The sequence below is a fragment of the Schistocerca gregaria genome, chromosome 3 (assembly GCF_023897955.1).
Source record: "Schistocerca gregaria isolate iqSchGreg1 chromosome 3, iqSchGreg1.2, whole genome shotgun sequence".
In the NCBI taxonomy this organism is placed as follows: Eukaryota; Metazoa; Arthropoda; class Insecta; order Orthoptera; family Acrididae; genus Schistocerca; species Schistocerca gregaria.
The window spans coordinates 738782168-738797351 of NC_064922.1; the positions used below are offsets into that span (position 1 = coordinate 738782168).

General features: G+C 36.7%; 1 protein-coding gene across 8 annotated transcripts in view; it reads left to right on the plus strand.

Annotated features, from left to right (window-relative positions):
- The window catches only part of LOC126353812 (heat shock factor protein-like), a 200957-nt gene that overhangs the window by 838 nt on the left and 184935 nt on the right, over positions 1-15184 (plus strand). The gene's annotated exons all lie outside the window — the stretch shown is intronic.

The window sequence follows — 15184 nt, forward strand, 5'->3', positions numbered from 1 at the left end:
CGTGTAATTTGTTGTGAAGTTTTCATATGAAATTGTAAGGGTCTCATTGACAGGGTCTATTGAACCCACACATAAGCCTAACTCGTGTTGCAAGAGACAAGTGCGGTATTCGAGATATGAGGAGATTATTTTTGTTACCTTCTTCAACAGTTTGAAGGAGTAGTTTATGTTTAATGCTACCTTCTTGAACAGTTCTTATTCAATAACTACCATACCGTTGCAGAATTAAAGGTATCATGAATGTTTTTATTGATCATCTGTAGCTGGAAATGAGCAATTAAGAATTTATCAGCCCCTTTTCTTTGTTGCGCAAAATAAACCATAATTTTATTATTAAAGACAGTGCTGTGGACTTCACAAGACTAGTATATCTGACATATCTGTAACTCTTTCTCGCAGAGATCAGTTTTGTTTGTGGAATTGTTTGTCATGTTGTTGGAATCTTGTGCAAATTTAAACTACTCTTGCTACATCCTGTGTGCTTGTTGGATCTTATTGAAATAGTCATTAAAACTAGCACTACGTGCTGTCGATTGCCAAATGTTACTTTGAGGCAAGGCAAAAAAAAAAAAAGAGTGCATGTCTATATATGTTCTCCATGAACAGTGACATTATGTGTGACTCTAGTGCACATGCCATTTATTTGCTAGAGTTATCAGTTGCCTATTGGTATCATTACTTCCCTTTTATATCCCATTTGTGGATGATGTGAATGTAAAATGACTGCATGTATTTTTCTGCATGATCACTTAGTTTTAATAGGTTGTGGTAGTAATGATGCCATAAACATGTGGCAAATGGGTAATTCCATGCCATGTGGTCTAGAGGCTCCCACATGACCCTCATGGATTGAACACTGGCAAAGTTTCAGTTTCAGAAATTCAATACTTTCGGAGATACAGTACCTTTTTTTATGGCTATATCACAGCTTTCTATAGTGCGTCCTTGAATTTTTCAGAAACTTTGAGATGAGATATTTCTGTAAGTATTTGCATGAAAGAAACAAAACTTGGCCATCTTATACAACTTTTAGAGCTCTTTAAAGTAAAATATTAAGAAAAGGATTTCTGGGCAATTTTCATATAGATAATTTGAAGCAAAGTTGGGCAAAAAATAGCTGTTTAAAATTTAAAAAAAAAATGCAAACTTTGGTTTTTTATATGTCCAGAAGTAAATGTGCGATGTACGTGAAACTTGGTCTTCCTGCTAACCGCTTTGTTGTACCTCCAATCCCATCACAAGGTGATTTCCCATGACTAGTAGTAAAAAATTCCATTCGGCTGTCATTCCAAAATCACTCTTATGATAGCACAAATTTAGGAAATTCTTATAATTTTTATATCGAGCACTAGAGCCAACACTGAAATAATGAATGTGGGATATCTGTGCAAACCGTGCTTTTATATATTTGATGAGCTCTTTGATAAATACATGAACTGTAATAGTGTCATGTGGTAAACAATCACTGATAATGCAAAAACTTAAAGATTCTACTTTCTCATTTTGACAAAAGTACATAACAAATGGATGAATTGTTGGTTGACTATTGCCCCAGTGGAAGCCTTGCACAGCATCCTGAATGATAAAAGAATAATTTTCTGCAAAATCCATTAGGACAACAAGCTCTTCGTCTTTCGGATGACATTTAAGGCCTTTAAGATGCAAGCTTTGATGCTTGGCGAAGTAATGATGGCATGATAGACTCCATATCTTCAGTAAATTCATCCACTACCATTTGCTTCGTGTCCAGTGTGGCCTGATCGGTATGTATTCATTGCTTAAACACAATAACTTTTTGTGGCTCATGATCTAGGAAATAGCTGGCAATTTCAGATTCTATAGCTTCGGGCTCAGGACACCTTTCACAGCGATGTAGCATGCACTGTTTAGAGTTCAACTGCAAACTTTCTTGCTGAGAATCTCCTTATAATTTTCATGTATACCAGCTCCGCTAAGCATAAGCTTGACATTTTGATGAATTGCACAGACGCTAACTGCCATACATTCCAGCTAATCCTACTGTTACACACCATTTGGCTCTAAGTTCACAAAACTTTGAGAACCCTATTTCTGAACCATTTATATTCTTATAGATAACTTACATTTCCCGTAAATTGCAAAGTAACAATCTTTTCTGCATGTATGTCTTTCTATCTAAAAGTCTAACTGAAATATTATCTGTTTTTCCAGGGCACACCCTACTATACTCATCATCTTCAAAAAAAATTCGCACTCTTCTACCAGCTTCTGCTGGTAATTTCCTGCTTTGCCTATTTTCAGGAAGTGCCAGAATGCCCTTAGCTGCCTTAAGCTTCCGAGCATTCTTCACCATCTTTCGGACTGAGCTGCTATTTGTCTGACTGTCCAACTTACAGGTGCCAAGGTTAAAATTTGCTCCTGTTCTTTATGAATTGTATTCTGCGGCTTGGCTTTCAGTTCAGTCAACGAATGTGTATAGTCGGCACAGTTTCCACATTCCTTAATTTCACTAGCACCTTCAGTTTGTCGGTTTACTCCCATTGCATTTACAACTCTGTTTCTACTCCCATTGCATTTACAATTCTGTTTCTAATCACATTTTGAGCCTTTTTTGAATTTTCTTCTTCGCATATTGGGGCTTATCTCTGTATCTTACTATTCTCTTCAGGGGTGAAATACCGATAGACAATAAGCTACTATTTAATTCTTCTTTTTGTGTAAAGCCCTAATCAGAATGTGATTATGAGGCTTATAAAGCTTCGTCCAAGTGTTTATTTAAGGTAGTCCTGCAAGCCGGACAAATTTTCTGACCTGGCTTTATCTTATTAACATGTTGCTTCTTCAACATATCAGAAGCATTATTAGCTGTTTCAGTACCGAGAGTGCCAATTCCTGCCTTAACATTGATTCACATTCCCAAAGGGATTGAGGGTTTTTTTTTTCCCCCCCCCATGGTGTAGGCAAACTTGAGAGATATTGTCCAGCTTTGCTTCAGAACGTCGGACCAACAACTCTTTTTTTCCTCATCACTAAAATCCGCAAACCATTTTAAAGCAGCTTTTTTGGCAAACGAAGTGACATGACACTTTGTTCCACTATCTCCTTGCCCAATTGAGCAGGAAAGCATGCCGTTCCCTTCTGCATCCATCTCTAATCAGTAACTAAATAATGTATTTGGCCTCTAAGTGCAAATTATAATCTGCTTAAATTTCAGACAAATTGCTACTGAATGTATAATACCAGTGAAAAAAATCTAATAAGAGATTTATGCTATAAAAGACACAATTAAAACAATTTTTTGTAAATTAGATTACAAACTTTGATGGTCTTACGAATCACTTAACAAGCCACACTCAGTCAAGAGAACCCACTCACTATGCTGCAAACACACCACTGAAATACTGATTGTTCAAACAAGGCACACAATAATGAAACAATCTGACTGTTAAAGTAATTGTTGCCATTATATTTTCTATAAACAGTGAATCTTGTGAATTTTCCCTGTGAAACTAGTTGTTACGTATTTACCAAGGTGGTAGACTACATTTAAGTGTGATTAAATACAAAATTTAAACTCTTAGATGTTTAACCAACCAATTTCACATTTCCCTAAAAAAATTTAAGACAAAAATTCACAGGTTACAACACCTAGGTATTAAAATCTCTGCAATATTGATTGGAAAATTTACATCACTTGATGCATGATTCAAGCAAACTGATTCTTTTTTTGGAAAAATGTTTTATACAATTTAATCCAAAAATTAGGTCTTTATTTTCCACTTGTAAATATTTACAATTTTGAGAAGTACAAAAAATATGAAGCTATTATTCATTGAATTCTTTATGATCTCTCTCTCTCTCTCTCTCTCTCTCTCTCTCTCTCTCTCTCTCTCTCTCTCTCTCTCTCTTTCTCAAATGAGAAGAGTTTTATGCAGATGAACACTTAGGATAAAAGCAGAAGGGTTACTTATCATAGTTTTCAAGTTTTTCTCACAGCTCATTGCCTATTTACCAGATCTTTTTATTTTAATTATTCAAGGCATTAATAAACATTTATTAGGCATAATAAAAGGTTTCAGATATAATTTGAGTGCCAGAAAAATGTGTTCAAACTTCCAGTGCACCTCTTTAATGATGCTACTTTTTAGGGCCTTATATATGCTTGCTTTGCAAAACCAAATCCACTTTTCTAGATAGTTTAGAATATGCTCTTTCTAATGACCATAGTTTAGAAGAGTTTGGAGAAAACACTTTTTTGAAAAATTTGGCTAAAAATACCCATTTTAGCACTTTTTGAAAAATCGCCAACTTTACCCTAGATTTGTGAAATAATGGAAAGCAATAGGAGAATGAAATTTTATATTCCAAGACCTTGTGTTGGTGAGTTATGGTGTGCAAAGTTTCATGTACATCCCACAATTACTTTTTGAGATATAAAAAACAAAAGGTCGCATTTTTTTAAAAACAGCTATTTTTTCGCCCAACTTTGCTTCAAATTATCTATATGAAAATTGTTCAGAAATCCTTTTCTTAATATTTTACATTAAAGAGCTCTAAAAGTTGTATAAGATGGCCAAGTTTTGTCTCTTTCATGCAAATACTTAAAGATATCTCATCTCAAAGTTGCTGAAAATTCAAGGCTGCACTGTTGGAAGCTGTGCTATGGTTTCAAACAACTGACTATATCTCTGCAAGTATTGAATTTCTGAAACTGAAGCTTTACCAGTGTTCATTGAGAACATGTGTGAATGGTCACGAGTTTGTTTAAGCCAAGTGCTAGGCTTAGCCAGGTGATAGAAGACATAGGACCACTCTGTAGGGATGAGGTGTTAGTAATAGGTGGGGCAGGAACCAGCCTGGCTAAGGATAGGAATTATGATATTAAGAGTGACCTGCATAAAATAGGAGCTGCAACAGGATGTACAAATTTGGGTTTTGTTGAGGTATTGCAGCGTTACGATCAGCCCTCGGTTAACCCTTCTGTGTGGCGAGTTAACAGAGAGTTGAGCGAGCAGCTGCTGGACGGTGCAAAAACACACATTTATACAGTGCCTGTTCGTAGCATTGGGATATGGGGATACACTCGACATGGCCTGCACCTAAATAGTCTAGGGAAGGATAGATTAGCTGATTTAATTGTAGGTCGTCTAAAGGGGCCCACTAGCACTCAAGGCAAAACACCTGTGACCCGAAAGGGCATAGGGGCACCTTTTTTTAGGTTGAACAAGATGTCCAGACAGGCAGCTCTTAAAGGTAAAAAAATAAGTGGTTCGAATAAAGGCAGAGGAAACAGTTGTGTTAATAATTTCACCAAAATATCAGGGGATTAAGGAACAAAATAGACGAACTAATAATTTGTTTTGAGAATATTAAAGATACAACAGAAGTTGATGTACTGTGCCTGTCTGAACATCATATAACTACACAAATGGAAAATGTAAATATTAATGGGTATAAACTAGCAACTTATTTTTGAAGAGACAATATGGAGAAAGGAGGAGCTGCCATTTATGTTAAGGGGGAACATAGTTTTAAAAACATAGAAACCGCAAAATTCTGTGTAGAACAGCACATTGAAGTATGCGCTTGTGAGCTTAAATTGGACAGTGGTAAATTCATAATTGTGACTGTGTATAGGTCCCAACTTATAAATTTTCAAATGTTTCTTAAAAACCTAGATCTCTTGCTGCGTTATCTGTCAGAAAAGGGAAAACACATTATCATTTGTGGAGATTTTAACATAGATTTTCTTAAACACTCAAGCAAGAAGAACGACCTTGAACTATTACTTTGCTCTTACAATCTGACATCAGTCATTGATTTTCCTACTCGTATTGTACAAGACAGTAGCACCCTGATAGATAACATTTTCATAGACCAAGATAAATTAAAAGAAGTAAGCACCTATCCATTAAGAAAGGGCTTTCTGATCATGATGCACAGCTACTTTCAATTCATGACTTTGCTCCATACAGTAATGTGAAAAAAACGAACAAAATAATACGCCCAATTAACCATATAACAATTCAACAATTTAAGGAAAGCTTGAAAAGGGTAGACTGGGAGGATGTTTATCGGGAACCTGATGCAAATGTTAAATTTAACTTATTCCATGATAAACTTGTGGGTATATTTGAAAACAGTTTTCCTAAGAAATTAGTGAATCATAATTCAAATAAACTTGATAAAAAACCATGGCTGACTAAAGGGATTAAAATTTCTTGTAGCCGGAAATGGGAACTATACCAAGACACTAGAATAAGTCGAGATGAAGAAAAGCTCAACCATTATAAGAAATATTGTAATATATTAAGGAAAGTTATAAAAAAATCCAGAAGTATGTGTATCAAGTCAGAGATTAGCACCTCTGATGACAAAGTTAAAACAATATGGAATATAGTTAAAAGGGAAACAGGGCAACCAAGGTCACAGGACAACAGTATTACTGTTAAGCACAATGAAAAGCTTATAAATGAAAAATCACAGGTTGAAAATTTTTAATAATCATTTTATAAATGTAGTGGAAAATATAGGCACTAGATGCTCATCAGATAGGGCAGAACTCTATATGAAAAAGGCATTCCCGGTGCAAACAAATGAAATTGAAATCCTACCCACCTCACCGTCTGAAATTAAGAAAATAATAACTTCACTTAAGAATAAAAACTCACATGGAACTGATGGTATCTCCAATAGAATACTAAAATCTTGTCCACACCTGATAAGTCGAGTTCTTAGCCACATATGTAATAGCTCATTGAATCAGGGAATATTTCCTGACAGATTGAAATATGCCATAGTTAAACCCTTGTATAAAAAAGGTGACTAGACAGACTTCAACAATTATCGTCCTATTTCACTTCTGACATCCTTCTCAAAAGTGTTTGAAAAAGTAATGTACTCAAGAGTAACTTTACACATTAGTGGGAATAACGTTTTAACAAAATGTCAGTTCGGTTTTCAGAAAGGTGTTTCAACAGATAGTGCTATACACGCTTTCACTGATCAAATTTTAAATGCTCTGGATAGTAGAACATCACCAATTGGGATTTTCTGTGATCTCTCTAAGGCTTTTGATTGTGTGGATCATGAAATTGTCGTAGATAAGCTGAAGTACTATGGAATGAATGGTTCAGTACACAGATGGTTCACTTCATATTTAATTGGTAGAATGCAGAAGGTTGAAACAGTAAACCCACATAGTACACAAAGGGCAGCGGATTATTCAGACTGGGATGTATCAAGAATGGGGTACCACAGGGTTCTGTCTTGGGGCCTTTATTGTTTTTAATATACGTTAATGACTTGCCTAATTATATTCATGAAGATGCAAACTTGGTTCTCTTTGCAGATGACACAAGTATTGCAATCAAGCCTAAAAAGCAAGAATCGGCTGAGGAAAATGCAAATAATGTTTTTCTTTGAGTTATTAGGTGGTTTTTCGCAACTGGACTTTCATTGAACTTTGAAAAAACACTGTACATACAGTTCAGTACATGGAAAGGCATAACACCGGAAATAAATATAGAGTGGGGGGGAAAATCTTTAGCTAAAGCAGATTGTTCAAAATTTCTGGGTGTCTGTATTGATCAGAATTTAAACTGGAAGACACACATTGACAATCTACTGAAACGATTGAGCTCAGCTACCTATGCTATTAGTGTCATTGCAAATTTTGGAGACAAGCACATCAGTAAGTTAGCTTAACATGCATATTTTCATTCGTTGCTTTGTTACAGAATCATCTTTTGGGGCAATTCATCACTAAGAAAGAAGGCATTTATTGCACAAAAACGTGTTATCAGAATAATCTCTGGGGCTCATCCAAGATCATCTTGTAGACAATTATTTAAAGAATTAGGGATATTGCCAGTAGCTTCACAATATATATACAGCCTAATGAAATTTGTTGTTAGTAACCCAGATCACTTCAGAATTAATAGCACAGTCAACAGCTACAATACTAGGAGACAGGGTGACCTTCACTACCGTTCATTGAATTTGACATTGGCACAAAAGGGGGTGAATTATACTGCCACAAAGATTTTTGGTCAATTGCCAAACAATATCAAAAGTCTGACAGACAACCAATCGGCATTCAAAAGTAAGTTAAGGGAATTCCTGAATGACAACTCCTTCTACTCCATAGATGAATTTTTAGACATAGGCCAAAGAAATACAGTAAGCATTAACAATTGTACCGTATATAAGACTAACAATGATTATTTGGGATAAATGAATCTTCTGTACTTTGACACGTTCCACATCATTACGAAAGAATCGTGGTCATGATCCGTGGAACAAGTAATATAACTAACTAACTAACTAACTGTTCATACAAAATTTCATCAAAATCCATGATGGTCATGTGGGAACATTTCCCGATGTTTGACCACTTGGCACGGAATGGCCCAGATCAGTAATATATTATTGAAATTGTTTGTCATCAGTTTCATGGAACTACAGGTAGGAATGGATCACAAGCGTTATTGGCAAACTGTTACACTGGAATTAATGAATCATCTCATTTCAACTGCATTTGCACTACGCATGAGATTAACATTCTCTAATGGCTTATAAAACCTGTTGTTGGAGAAATTCAACTTAAGAGAGAACAGTTTCAGAAAATAAAAACTTCTAATTGACAGTATTTCTCTTTTCGCAAAAATAACACCAAAAACAACAATTACAGAAACCTCAAGTGTTTAACATTGGTTCAGAAAGGAGTCAGATGTGTTAAGTATGCACATGTTAAGCAACCTGCAAGAGCCTACCTCATGGATAATGCATTTGAATTTAAGACCAAATTAAAAACTTTCTAATGTGCAGCTCTTACTCCATTGAGGAGCATCTTTACAGAAACTTTGGAAATTAATGTCAAGCAAAGAATTTCAGATAGGCACAACAAAAAGACATACTTGAGCTTGCAGACAAAAGGCCATCTTCTAAAGTATAAAACACACACACACACACTCATGCAAGCACAACTCACATACACATACTGTCTCTGTGGTGTGTGTGCGCGTGTGTGTGCGCGTGCGTGTGCGCGTGCGTGTGCGCGCGCGCGCGCGCGCGCGTGCAATTTTATCACATTGCACTCAAAATAAAATGAACAACCTTGACTTCTTCCTAAAATCCAGATATTCCTCACTGTGGGGTGCATGAAATACAATTCATGTAATTTAATTTAATTGTGATAAATGATGTCTGGCACATTTACACCTCTAGCCATTGTAAGGAATTAGTAAAAGATTCAGTAAAGCCGCAACAGACTGGTGACATAATTAAGATACCATAGATAGGCCTACATGTCTGAAGAAACAAAACAAAAAAGTTAGCAACACAAAAACTGACAAATTAACTTCACCACAACAGTAGTAGTTTTTTATGGGTATATTCTTGCTAGTGAAAAAAGGTAGAGGTTTTCACCAGATATGTAATAGAATAGGGGTACTATACAGTGTAGGCCTATAAAGGGGGGGGGGGGGGGCAGAAAATTGTCAGAAACATTAATTGACTTCGCTGACTCACAATTAACTTGTCAACTTCCAACCTCATGTAAGTCTTGGATGCTACAGTTAAGTGTCATTGCAGCTGCCATCAAATAATTCCAAAGAAATATTCTAAACAGACATGGAGGTACTGATAATTTTACCAAGAGAAGGCAAGATTCTAAAATTGCCCTTTTTATATAACTAATTGGAGGAGTTGGAGAAATTGTGTCCTATCAACTTCAGCTCACCGAAAGTACACAAAACATATTGTTCCTCAAATTATCCCCTTGGTATGTATCTGAACATACTTCATTAGTATCTGCAAAGTACATTTTTTATAACATTATTAAATCATACAAGTTACAAAGTACAGCTTGAAAATATTTGCAAATTTCAATTTTATTAATATGTCAGGGAAAACACTAAACGATATTAACAAAAATAAACATAAAAATACCCCTCTTTGAAACTCTTCCAAGTGGAGACACAGGAAATAGTTATAAAAATCATGCTTATTCATCTTTGATACCATTCTAATTGTTTTATGTCATTATTTTATGACTCTTTTTGTTACGTTGACTGTCGCAATACAGTAATATCAAAATTTATTTCAAAAGCTACATTTTTTGGGTTGTTTGGTTAAAATCTAACCAGTGTAAGTGTTTGATGGGATAAATGTAAGAAATCTACTGACACAACCCTTGAGTTGACTGGTAGAACCAACTCTTAACAACCTAAGATTGGCTATATACAGTCTGCATCTCCTCAGTTTGATACATTGTTGTGCAGTTGTGTCTCATGGACCATGCAATTGGTAACATGATACCTGCATCTGCCATTACTGTGAAATGAGCCGATATGGCCACCAGTTGAGGTAAATGATGTAATTTGCTGTGAACATCATCCTGACAATCAAACAAACCCAAGTTTTATACTGCTTACTAAAAGCTACAGATTTGTTGTCGCTCCCAGCATTGCTAAATCTGAAATGTAGCAGCACCACAGACACTCATTTCAAGGAAAGGTTGAGAATCCTATAACAAATGCCCCCTCTTGCTTGCTCCCACCTCATCTTGTTTCCCACTCCCTTTCTCCCCAGGAAGACAACTATCAAAACAAAGTGGCAGTTGCATAATCTTCAATAGTTGCACCAATATGCACTGGACCTGTATATGGTATACATGTTGATGTAAGCTACTCCCATAATAACTAAATGAAGAACACAAACAACATTACAACTGAAACACGCCAATTAAAATATCGCAGACATCAATATGCAATGTAAGGTTTCAGGTATAAAGAATACACTGATGGATCACATTGTTCATAAGACCCATATTACTACAATTTCTTGAAACTTTCAGTTGAAAATGTTTGCATATCTTGGCATCTACAAAAGCTCATACTCCCCTACCCCCAGGACAAACCAAAGAAACATATTTATCAGCTATTGTATGTTATAACTGAAACTGTATACTGGACAAGTAGTGGAAAAAAGTGTGTTTTGTGGGTGGCAGACTTCATAATACAAGCAAGCCTAGTTACTTCTATATCATTTTCAATTGTTGAAAACATTTTTTCAAAAACAGCTATGATAGATGTATAAACCACTTGACTCATTTTGCTCGTTGCTATTTTTACTCTACTATCTTCACACTGAAAGGCTGCATCTATCTTGTACCTCTTCTTTTATGTTCTGATTATAGTCTTATGATGTCCTTTAGATCAGTAGTGAATTTTCATATTAGCATTAGGCCTATTGGTTTTCCATCTCCGTATTAGAATAAAGGTGGTATGTGTGCACCACAGTCGATCACAATGTTAATGGATTATTAATCTTATATCGTTCAATTATTCATGAAGTGTTTGAAGCTACTGGTTCTCGTCTTCAGGCACCAACGTATAACTATCCAAATATTATGTATGTCATTAAGACTATTAACTAGAGTATCACTAGTTTGTTGAGTTGCCTGGGCTTTCATTAAGTCCACATCATGCCTTCAGCATGTCAGTGTCTCCAATAATCTAATTGCTTAATGACAGTTTAATCCTGTCACTTCTTAGAACTGTGTATAATACCATTCTTATTTTTCATTAATTTTGCATCTATGCAGATTATTTTTGATAGTGTTCTGTGCAACTGTATTTTGATAGTAAACCTGCTGTAAGACAAATGCATGAGTTATTTTGAAATTCCCCATTAAATCACAAATTAATTTGTCATGTGAATGCAAAATTACTTGTCCTGCATCATTGTGATTTACGCTGCATAATGACCCATGAAACCAACTCTACACAGACCATAGTTACCAGGTCACCTATTCTGATTTCCTTTACTTACCATATTAGAGTTTTGTATGCTATCAAACTGCGTAATAGAGGTGCCAAATTTTTGTGTCACTACTTCAGATAATGTCTGTTTGCATGAACTAATATTTAGAGGAAGACACACATAATCTCCTTCAAACACTTTATTACATTTTCTGTCATGAAGACACCTATTTTTTTCATACGGTATTACTCATATATTGCACTTGTGAAACACCACTGAGTATTGAATGTAACAAAAGTAATCTTGAATATGAGAGCAGTGCAAAATAAAAAATAAAAAATTAAGTAACTTTTTTTGAGATGCAGGGAATTTGTAGGGAAAACAGCAATTGTGTACATACATAATACCATGTTTTCACTCTTTACAAGTATATTCCGTCCACAAAAGTGAGGAAGAGAATATTATTTGTAGTAGCTTTCAGTCTAATTCTAATGATAAAAGAAACTAGGAATCAAAAACATAAATAAACATGATTGGTTAAGGTGCAGTTTGTTTTATACTTAAGTTAAGACCCTACACTTTCCTTCCATCTAATTTGATGCTTTGTTCACTGGGAAATGTATTATATTTGTCCTTTTCCTTATTTTGTCTGATTCTTTTTATGTGGGAGTCTCCAAATAACCACTTCAAATTTGCAAACAGCTATCTGCCATAGATCCTATATATGTTAAGAAATTTCTTTCGATTTGTCATAAAGTGCACTTATGTACTACAACAAGAAATTTACAATCCCCATATCTTCAAAATCCCATTAAAATATCTTAAGCTACTACTACTAATTATGCCGGCCGGAGGGGCCGTGCGTTTCTAGGCGCTACAGTCTGGAACCACAAGGAAGCTACGGTCGCAGGTTCGAATCCTGCCTCGGGCATGGATGTGTGTGATGTCCATAGGTTAGTTAGGTTAAGTAGTTCTAATTTCTAGGGGACTGATCACCTCAGAAGTTAAGTCCCATAGTGCTCAAAGCCATTTCTTGCAAATTATATGCCTCTCTCAACTCAAGAACTGGGGCAATTACCAGTTTCATTGCAAGTAGCAATGCTCATTATAAATTGTTGTCATTTGTTACAAATATGAGGATGTTTCCATAAGTCTGGTAAACAATGGAACCTTTTTTTGCCTTCATGGTTGGTAAGCTTGATTATACCACAGACCGCGTAAAGAATATTGACAATGTTCAGCATTCTGTTCATTGTTGACAGCTATCTGAACCGGTCAGTGTGTCATCTGTGATTGAAAATTGAGAAAACCGAATTTCATGCTGTTATTAAACATTTTCATTGGAAAAGTTGGACTCGATCAAAACTGAATTGAATGAAGTTCTTCTGGAATATGCACCATCATTGATGACATTTACTTTTATATTAATGAATTTAAACATTATTGGACAACCACAGAAGACAATGTGCACCCCGGCTGCCCAATTGAGGTCACCGCAATGGAAATCATTGGCAAAATCCATCATGTGGTGATGCAAGATTACCAAATAAAAATTCATGAGATTGCTGAGACTAGGCATCTCAACTGAGTGAATGCATAATATCCTGTATGAAGAATTGGCCTCAAAGAACCTGTATATGAGGCGGATGCCATGATTGCCCACAGATGACCAAAAGTACATCTATCACACCATTTCAAAACAGTGTCTGGCAATGTTTAATTGCAATCCACAAGACTTTTATGCCAATTTGTGACTGTTGATGAAACTTTGATCAATCATTACACACCAAAGTCAAAACGGCAGCAAAACTATGGCCAAAGGCTGAGTGTACTGTAGAAGACAAACACCATTTTGTGAGCTGTTGAGACGATGGCCAGTGTTTCTTAGGATTCTAAAGGAATAATTCTCATAGATTACTTGAGAAAAAGACAGAAGCGTAACTGGAGCCTATTACACTTCACTGTTAAATTGTTTGAAACCTGTGTTGTATAATCTCAAACGAAAGTGTTGGTACATTGATAGAAAGAATAACAAACACAAACACACACAGAATATTCAAGCTTTCATAACCCACAGTTGCTACATCAGGAAAGAGGGAAGGAGAGGGAAAGACGAAAGGATGTGGGTTTTAAGGGAGAGGGTAAGGAGTCATTCCAATCCCGGGAGCAGAAAGACTTACCTTGGGGACAGGTATACACACTCACTCGCACGCGCGCGCACAAACAAACAAACAAACAAAAACACACACACACACACACACACACACACACACACACACACTCAGACATATGTTTGTTGCTGGTCATTCCCACATCGAAAGCTTCACAGTGTAGGCAGGTCAGTTGGTAAAACATGTGGGTGCTGTCACACGTGGCTCTGCCTTTGATTGTGTACACCTTCCGGGTTACAGGACTGGAGTAGGTGGTGGTGGGTGGGTGCATGGGACAGGTTTTACACCGGGGGCAGTTACAAGAGTAGGGACCAGAGCGTATGGGAGGTGGTTTGGGGATTTCATAGGAATGAACCAAGAGGTTACAAAGGTTAGGTGGACGACGGAAAGACACTCTTGGTGAAGTGGGGAGGATTTCGTGAAGGATGGATCTCATTTCAGGGCAGGTTTTGAGGAAGTCGTATCCCTGCTGGAGAGCCACATTCAGAGTCTGATCATGTCCCGGAAAGTATCCTGTCAAAAGTGGGGCACTTTTGGGATTCTTCTGTGGGAGGTTCTGAGTTTTAGGGGATGAGGAAGTGGCTCTGGTTATTTGCTTCTGTACCAGGTCGGGAGGGTAGTTGCGGGATGCTAAAGCTGTTTTCAGGTTGTTGGTGTAATGGTTCAGGGATTCAGGACTGGAGCAGATTTGTTTGCCATGAAGACCCAGGCTGTAGGGAAGGGACCATTTGATATGGAATGGGTGGCAGCTGTCATAATGGAGGTACTGTTGCTTGTTGGTGGGTTTGATGTGGATGGATGTGTGAAGCTGGCCATTGGACAGATGGAGGTCAACGTCAAGGAAAGTGGCAAGGGATTTGGAGTAGGACCAGGTGAATCTGATGAAACTAAAGGAGTTGAGGTTGGAGAGGAAATTCAGGAGTTGTTCTTCACTGTGAGTCCAGATCATGAAGATGTCATCAATAAATCTGTACCAAACTTTGGGTTGGCAGGCCTGGGTAACCAAGAAAGGCTTCCTCTAAATGATCCATAAATAGGTTGGCATACGAAGGGGGCCATCCTGGTACCCATGGCTGTTCCGTTTAATTGTTGGTATGTCTGGTCTTCAAAAGTGAAGAAGTTGTGAGTTAGGATGAAGCTGGCTAAGGTAATGTGGAAAGAGGTTTGGGTAGGGTGGCAGGTGATCTGCGTAAAGGAAGTGCTGCATCGCACCGAGGTCCTGGACGTGCGGGATATTTGTTTATAAGGAAGTGGCATCAATGGTTACA